This window comes from Triticum dicoccoides, chromosome 4A, assembly GCF_002162155.2.
Source record: "Triticum dicoccoides isolate Atlit2015 ecotype Zavitan chromosome 4A, WEW_v2.0, whole genome shotgun sequence".
Lineage (NCBI taxonomy): Eukaryota > Viridiplantae > Streptophyta > Magnoliopsida > Poales > Poaceae > Triticum > Triticum dicoccoides.
This window is the reverse complement of record NC_041386.1, coordinates 111,261,204-111,270,094: the sequence shown is the minus strand read 5'-3', so window position 1 is coordinate 111,270,094 and position 8,891 is coordinate 111,261,204.

Here is an 8,891-nt window from a genome sequence, read left to right as displayed (position 1 = left end):
TCAAGTGGCGGCAGGACATGGCCGTCCGGCAGCTCAAAGGGCTCATCGTTCTCTTTGACTCCTTGTGCGATGATTACGACGACCACGACGCCTCCTCCTCAGACTTGGACGATACACCACCAGCCGTGGGCTGCCGGTGGAGCCCTGTGAGGACAAGCGACTCCTCTCTTGGGTCTACCGTCGGTCGCTTACGAAGGCAATGATGAACGCTCGGCGGCTCCGTCGAAAGAGCGCCAAGGCGCTCCGGAGCGCGAGGTGGCAGAGGCAGCGGCCGAGGCAGCTTGGGTGGCGAAGCTCAAGCGGCGGCAGGACAGGGTCGTCCGACGGATCAAAGGGCTCATCATCCTCTTTGACTCCTCGTGCGGCGATGATGACGACCACGACGCCTCCTCCGATGACTTGGACGATACACCACCAACCGTGGACGCCTACAACTGCGTCGTTGGCCGGAAGGGCAAAGGGTCGGTGAGAAAGTGGTCAAGATTCGCCGTATCCACATTTAATTTCAAGTTTTTAGTAATGTAGTTTAAACTTGTCCATCGTTTATGTGCATTGTGTGAACTTTGGCGATGTTTTGGACATCCGTAGGTGAAATTTTGGTGAACGGAATGTTTATTTCTATGTCCGTTTTATGATCTACTGAAAGGATCGAGAAGAGGTGTCTAGAGGGGGGTGAATAGTCTCTTAGCAAGAAAAGTTGCAGTTTTTAATTTCTTTAAGTTGAAGTGGAGTTTTGGCACAATTTTAAACATTCACAATACATATCAAGCAAGCATGATAAGAGTATATGAGCAGCGGAAAGTAAAGCATGCAAGTTGCAAGAATGTAAAGGGATGGGATTGGTGTGTGCAAACGCAATTGGAGACACGAAGATTTTTGGCGTGGTTCCGATAGGTGGTGCTATCGTACATCCACGTTGATGGAGACTTCAACCCACGAAGGGTAAGGGTTGTGCGAGTCCACAGAGGTATCCACCCACGAAGGGTCCACGAAGAAACAACCTTGTTTATCCCATCATGGCCATCGCCCACGAAGGACTTGCCTCACTAGGGTAGATCTTCACGAAGTAGGCGATCTCCTTGCCTGTAGAAACTCCTTGGTTCAACTCCACAATCTTTAGGGAGGCTCCCAAGTGACACCTAACCAATCTAGGAGACACCACTCTTCAAAAGGTAATAGATGGTGTGTTGATGATGAACTCCTTGCTCTTGTGCTTCAAATGATAGTCTCCCCAACACTCAAAACTCTCTCATAGGATTGGATTTGGTAGAAAGATGACTTGAGTGGAAAGCAACTTGGGGAAGGCTAGAGATCATGATTTATGTGGTTGGAATGGAATATCTTGACCTCAACACAAGTGTAGGTGGTTCTCTCTCAGAAAATGTATGTTGGAAATGTAGGCATATTCTGATGGCTCTCTCCACAAATGAAGAGTGGGTGGAGGGGTATATATAGCCTCCACACAAAATCTAACCATTACACACAAATCACCAAACTAGGTGGGACCGAATCATAAAACTCGGTCAGACCGATTTGGTTCATAATGTGACCGTTAGGCATTTCGGTGGGACTGATATGATCAACTCGGTGGGACCAATGTGCTAGGGTTAGGGTAAAGCCTTATCTCGTTTGGACCAATTACACAAACTCGGTGGGACCGATTTGGGTAATAAGCAAAACAGAGAGTTGGCCAAGCAAACTCGGTGGGACCGATTTCATATTTTGGTGAGACCGAAATTAATGCAATATGCAAAAGAGAGTTTGCAAGCCCATCTCGGTGAGACCGAGATCCCATCGGTGAGACCGAATTGATTAGGGTTTCTGGCAGTGGCTATGTCAAGAGAACTCGGTGGCACCGGATAGAAAGTTTCGTTGGGGTCGAGTTTGACTTTTGGTTTGGAACAAATGTGGATGTGAGAGAGTGGTTGAGGACTTTGGAGCATATCACTAAGCACTTTGAGCAAGCAAGCCGAGGGAGTCCTGGATTAGGGGGTGTCCGGATGGCCGGACTATGCCTTCAGCCGGACTCCTGGACTATGAAGATACAAGATTGAAGACTTTGTCCCGTGTTCGGAAGGGACTTTCCTTGGCGTGGAAGGCAAGCTTGGCGATACGGATATGTGGATCTCCTACCATTGTAACCGACTTTGTGTAACCCTGACCCTCTCCAGTGTCTATATAAACCGGAGGGTTTTAGTCCGTAGGACAACATACAGAACAACAATCATACCATAGGCTAGCTTCTAGGGTTTAGCCTCTCCGATCTCGTGGTAGATCTACTCTTGTACTACCCATATCATCAATATTAATCAAGCAGGACGTAGGGTTTTACCTCCATCAAGAGGGCCCGAACCTGGGTAAAACTTCGTGTCCCTTGCCTCCTGTTACCATCCGGCCTAGACGCACAGTTCGGGACCCCCTACCCGAGATCCGCCGGTTTTGACACCGACATTGGTGCTTTCATGGAGAGTTCCTCTGTGTCGTCGTCGTTAGGCTTGATGGCTCCTACGATCATCAATAGAGATGTAGTCCAGGGTGAGACCTTCCTCCCCGGACAGATCTTCGTCTTCGGCGGCTTCGTACTGCGGGCCAATTCACTTGGCCATCTGGAGCAGATCGAAAGCTATGCCCCTGGCCGTCAGGTCAGATTTGGAAGTTTAAACTACACGGCTGACATCCGCGGGGACTTGATCCTCGACGGATTCGAGCCACTGCCGAGCGCGCTGCACTGTCACGACGAGCATGATCTAGCTCTGCCACCGAACAGTGCCCTGGAGGCCGCACCCGCATCGGCTTTGACCCTTAATTCGGAGCCAACTGCGTCGATCGAGGATGGGTGGTTGGACGCCGCCTCAGGGGCTGCGATCCCAATGGCGATCGAGCCGAACACCAGCCCCGCACTCCGCGAGACTCGTGACTCCAAGGAGCCGGACTCCTCTCCGAACTCCGAACCCTCCGCGCCTCTGCCGGTTGAATCCGATTGGGCGCCGATCATGGAGTTTACTGCCGCGGACATCTTTCAGCACTCGCCTTTCGGCGATATTCTGAAGACACTAAAGTCTCTCTCTTTATCAGGAGAGCCCTGGCCGGACTACGGTCAGCAAGGTTGGGATACGGACGATGAAGAAATTCAAAGCTCACCCACCACCCACTTTGTAGCCACTGTCGACGATTTAACCGACATGCTCGACTTCGACTCCGAAGACATCGACGGTATGGACACCGATGCAGGAGATGATGAAGAACCAGCGCCTATTGGGCCCTGGAAAGCCACCTCGTCATATGACATATACATGGTGGACACCCCAAAAGAAGGAGATGGCAATGGAACAGCGGAGGATGACCCCTCCAAGAAACAGCCTAAGCGCCGACGTTAGCGGCGCCGCTCAAAATCCCGCCAAAGCAAATACGGTGATTCCAGCACGGGAGATAATAATACTCCGAAGAGTGCTGAAGAAAACCCCCTCCAGCAAGATTCAGCACAAGAGGATGGAGAAGCCAGCCCTCATGAGAGAGCGGCAGACAGAGAGGTCGAGGACGATAATTATATGCCTCCCTCCAAAGACGAGGCAAGCCTCGACGACGACGAATTCGTCGTGCCAGAGGATCCCGTCGAGCAAGAGCGTTTTCAACGCAGGCTTATGGCCACGGCAAGAAGCCTCAAGAAAAAACAGCAACAGCTTAGAGCTGATCAAGATTTGCTAGTCAACAGATGAACTGAAGTCCTTGCGGCCGAAGAGCATAAACTCGAACGCCCCTCCAAGAGCTACCCAAAGCGCAGGTTGCTACCCTGATTAGAGGAGGAAGCACTTCTACATCACCAGCACTTGATACGGCCGACCGGCCACCTCGTGGCCGTGACAGAGAGGCCTCTCGGCCCTCCACTCAAGCCGCACCCCGTACCAAGGCACGGGAAAATGCGCCAGACCTGCGAGATATGTTGGAGGACAAGGCAAGGCAAACAAGATCGATCTACGGATTGCGTGGTCGCCCCACGACTCGAGATGATAACCGTCACGCCGGACACAGATCCGGTAGGGCCGAACAAAATAGACAAAGTTCATTGGAGCTACGTCGTGATATAGCCCAGTACAGAGGCGTCGCACACCCACTATGCTTCATAGACGAAGTAATGGATCATCAAATCCCCAAGGGTTTCAAACCCGTAAACATCGAATCATATGATGGCACAACAGATCCCGCGGTATGGATCGAGGATTATCTCCTTCATATCCACATGGCCCGCGGCGATGATCTCCACGCCGTCAAATACCTCCCACTCAAGCTTAAAGGACCAGCTCGGCATTGGCTTAACAGCTTGCCAGCAGGATCAATCAGTTGTTGGGAGGACCTGGAAGCCGCATTCCTCGACAATTTCTAGGGCACTTATGTGCGACCACCAGACGCTGATGACCTAAGCCACGTAATTCAGCAGCCAGAGGAATCGGCCAGGCAATTCTGCACACGGTTCCTAACAAAGAAAAATCAAATAGTCGACTGTCCGGACGCAGAGGCCCTAGCAGCCTTCAAGCACAATATCCGTGACGAGTGGCTTGCCCGGCACCTTGGACAGGAAAAGCCGAAATCTATGGCAGCACTCACGATACTCATGACCCGCTTTTGCACGGGAGAAGACAGTTGGCTTGCTCGTAGCAACAATATGACCAAGAATCCCGGTAATTCGGATACCAAGGACAGTAGTGGCAGGTCGCGTCGCAACAACCAGAGGCGCCGCATTAATGGCGACAATGCCGAGGATACGACAGTTAATGCCGGATTCAGAGGCTATAAATCCGGTCAGCGGAAAAAGCCATTCAAAAGAAATCCTAGGGGCCCGTCCAGTTTGGACCGAATACTCGACCGCTTGTGCCAGATACATGGCACCCCCGAAAAGCCGGCCAATCACACCAACAGGGATTGTTGGGTGTTCAAGCAGGCAGGCAAGTTAAATGCCGAAAATAAAGACAAGGGGCTGCATAGCGATGACGACGAAGAGCCCCGGCCACCGGACAACAGTGGACAGAAGGGTTTTCCCCCACAAGTGCGGACGGTGAACATGATATACGCAACCCACATCCCCAAGAGGGAACGGAAGCGCGCGTTAAGGGACGTATACGTGGTAGAGCCAGTCGCCCCAAAGTTCAACCCATGGTCCTCCTGCCCGATCACCTTTGATCGAAGGGACCATCCCACTAGCACCCATCATGGCGGATTCGTCGCATTGGTTCTAGACCCAATTATTGATGGATTTCATCTCACTAGAGTCCTTATGGACGGCGGCAGTAGTCTGAACCCGCTTTACCAGGATATAGTGCGGAAAATGGGCATAGATCCCTCGAGGATTAAGCCCACCAAAACGACCTTTAAAGGCGTAATACCAGGTGTAGAGGCCAACTATACAGGCTCAGTCACACTTGAAGTGGTCTTCGGATCTCTGGATAATTTCCGAAGCGAGGAGTTAATCTTCGACATAGTCCCATTCCGCAGTGGCTGTCACGCACTGCTCGGGCGAACCGCATTCGCCAAGTTCAATGCGGTACCGCACTATGCACACCTTAAGCTCAAGATGCCAGGCCCTCGAGGAGTAATTACGGTCAATGGAAACACCGAACGCTCCCTCCGAACGGAGGAGCACACGGCGGCCCTTGCAGCGGAAGTACAAAGCAGCCCTTCCAGGCAGTTCTCTAGTCCGGCCATTAAACGTCTGGACACCGTCAAGCGCACCCGGAGTAACCTACAACAAGACCGCCTGGCACGTTCCGAGCAGGCGTAGCAATGCGGCCCCAACCCCAGCCCTCACAAAAATGCGACACCAGTGCTTCGCGTACATAACTACGCTCTAGAAATACCATGGGTACAGGGGGAGGGGCACCATCACGGCACGCCCGAAACACGGCTTAAACCACACCAGGGGCTGCCGATTTTTTAATTTTCTCTTACTTTCAGGACTCCATTCTTCGGAAGGCCTGTTCGGCAGTTCAATTGCCACACAAACGATGCAAGAACCAGGGAAGCAGACAAGCCATGCCGCATTACGGAACTCCCACGTGGTCTCTATCACGAGCAGTATACCTGTTTCGCATTCCATTCCGCAGCCTGCCCCTGGAACGGACATGTTAAATAGTCCAACCTTTTGCTTATCGCATTATTTGTATCGTTCTGCTTTGATCGCAGCCCTTTTTAATAAACAATGCATAGCTTTTGTCTATTTTTGCATTACTCTTTTTTTTACAAATATATGTTCCTTAACGACATGTTGCACCCGTACACTTTGGTACGGCCAAAATACGCCAGGGGCTTTAGTACCCCTCAATATGGTGTGAGAAGTCCGAACACTTTAACAAGTGTGGCACCCCGAACTTATAGCATTATATGCATCGGCTCCGAATCATGTCTTGGGTCAATAGTTGGGTTTGCCCAGCTCCTATGTTTTGGTGCCTTATGTTCCGCTATGTCGGCTAAGGTAGCACTAGGAGAACTACTGCGATTGTGCCCCAGTTGAGTTGGGTCGAGCACCTCAGTAGAGAAAGCTAAAACTGACTGTCATGATGAAGCGAGAGCTGGTCGCTGTTCGAGAGGTTTTTCGAGTCCCTAAAGACTTATGCCGCTTAGAGCGAGGAGTCGGCTTTGTCCGGCCAAGGCGTGGATAGCGCCCCGAACTCGGTCTTCCGAATACCAGGGGCTTCACCGAAATTTAAAATTATAGAATTCTATGGCTAAGTGAGAGTGTTCACGCATTATAGTCCGATTGCCTTGTTCGTTGTGCTGAGCACCTCCCTCGAAGGACCCAAACATGGGAAAAAGAGCGCTCAGGTTTATCCCCGAACACCCCAGCACTAGTGGCACGGGGGTAGAAGCCGACGACTCGCCATCTCTCATAATTGATAAACAGCCGCACAGAAGGTAATATTTTAAATTCCAACAGCATTGCTTAGCGCATATGAACAAGTTTTCAGCGCACAGGACAAAACGAGCGAGTTTTACTCAAAAATTACATCCCTGGAACATTCATCCGCCATAAGGCGGGCACCCTTCAGAACATCCTTATAATAATTCTCGGGCTTGCGATGCTCTTTCCCCGGCGGTGGCCCGTCCTTCACAAGCTTCTCAGCATCCAGCTTGCCCCAGTGCACCTTAGCACGGGCAAGGGCCCTACGGGTACCTTCAATGCAGATGGAGCGCTTGATGACTTCGAGCCTTGGACAGGCCCCCACCAGCCGCTGCACCAGCCCGAAATAGCTCCCAGGCAGAGCCTCTCCAGGCCACAGCCGAACTATGAGGCCCTTCATGGCCTGTTCGGCCGCCTTGTGGAGCTCGACCAGTTGCTTCAGCTGGTCGCTCAGGGGCACGGGGTGTCCGGCCTCAGCATACTGAGACCAGAACACCTTCTCTGTCGAGCTGCCGTCCTCGGCTCGATAGAATGCGGTGGCATCGGACACGCTACAGGGAAGATCTGCGAATGCTCCTGGAGAGCTCCGGATTCGGGTAAGTAACAAGTACCTCACGTTTATGTGTTTGCTTTGCATAAAGAATGCCTTACCCGCCGCTATCTTTTTCACTGCATCCAACTCCTCGAGGGTCTTCTGGGATTCGGCCTTGGCAGACTTGGCATTTTCAATAGCCACCGCGAGCTCGAACGCTCGCGTGTTTGAGACAAGCTCCAAACTCTCATGTTTTTTCATGAGAGCCTGGAGCTCTTGCCGCACCTTGCCAACCTGGGCCTCATACTTCTCTCGCTCGGTGCACTCTGTGGCCGCCCTCTTCTCGGCCTCGAACAGCGCTTGCTTAAGGGTCGCCACCTCAGACGTGGCCCCTACAATAGCCACGATAATCCTGTCATTTTTTGCAATTTCACTTTTTATATATATTTAAACAAGGTATTTCTTACCTTCCTTGTCCTCGAGCTGCTTCTTGGCACGCCCGAGCTCTTTCTCAGACTGCTCGAGGTTCTGCTTTAGCGTGTCCACTTCCGCGGTCAGTGTGGCGGACGCCAGCAGAGAAGCCTGCATACGCATATTGACTCCTTTTTGTTAGACTCCTACGAATTTTATTTGATCCTCTATTCGGCTTTTCTTCCCGAACGCCAAACAGAGCATCAGGGACTACTGTCTATGCGGTAATATTATTTACACATTCTTTACTTACCTCAAAGCCTATTAAAAGGCTTGCACAAGCTTCAGTTAGTCCGCTCTTGGTGGACTGAACCTTTTGGACCACCGCACTCATAATGGTGCGGTGCTCCTCGTTGATGGAGGCGCCTTTGAGCACCTCCAACAGATTGTCCGGCGCCTTCGGTTGGACGGGGGTCACCGGCACGGTGGGCTTGCTCCTCTTGGAAGGAGGTCGCCCGCCGGACTCTGGAACCTTTGAAGGTTCCAGAGCAGTGTCCGGCCTAGAGCCGGACTTGGAGCCCTGGGGGGTTTTATCCCCTTTACTCCTGGAGTCCGGGAGGTCGCCTTGCGGCGCCTCCAGGACCACCTCCTCCTGGCTTGGAACCTGTTGGGACAACACTTGGCGTCATCCATAGGGCGGGAGGAGGTAGCCGTCGGAAGCGAATTCACATCCGACGAGTCCAGTGAACCGCTCGACGACGCGTCGAGCCGGTCTTTGGGTGAGCTGCATAAATATATTCGACATAAGGGAAAGCTGTGCAATAAAGGAATACTATGAATCACTCTGGTATCTGGATACTTACGATTTCGCCAGGGGCTTGGCCCTAAGCGGCCACTCCTCTCCACCATCGTCGGCATTGGTGGAGTAGTCCGGAGGAAGGGTTTTCCCCTTCTTGGACCCTTCGGCCTCCCCAGTGAGGGCGGCCTTCCTTTTCTTCTCTCCCCCCGCTGGAGGGGGAGAGGTCTCTTCTTCTTCCTCCTCGTCTTCACGGGAGGAAT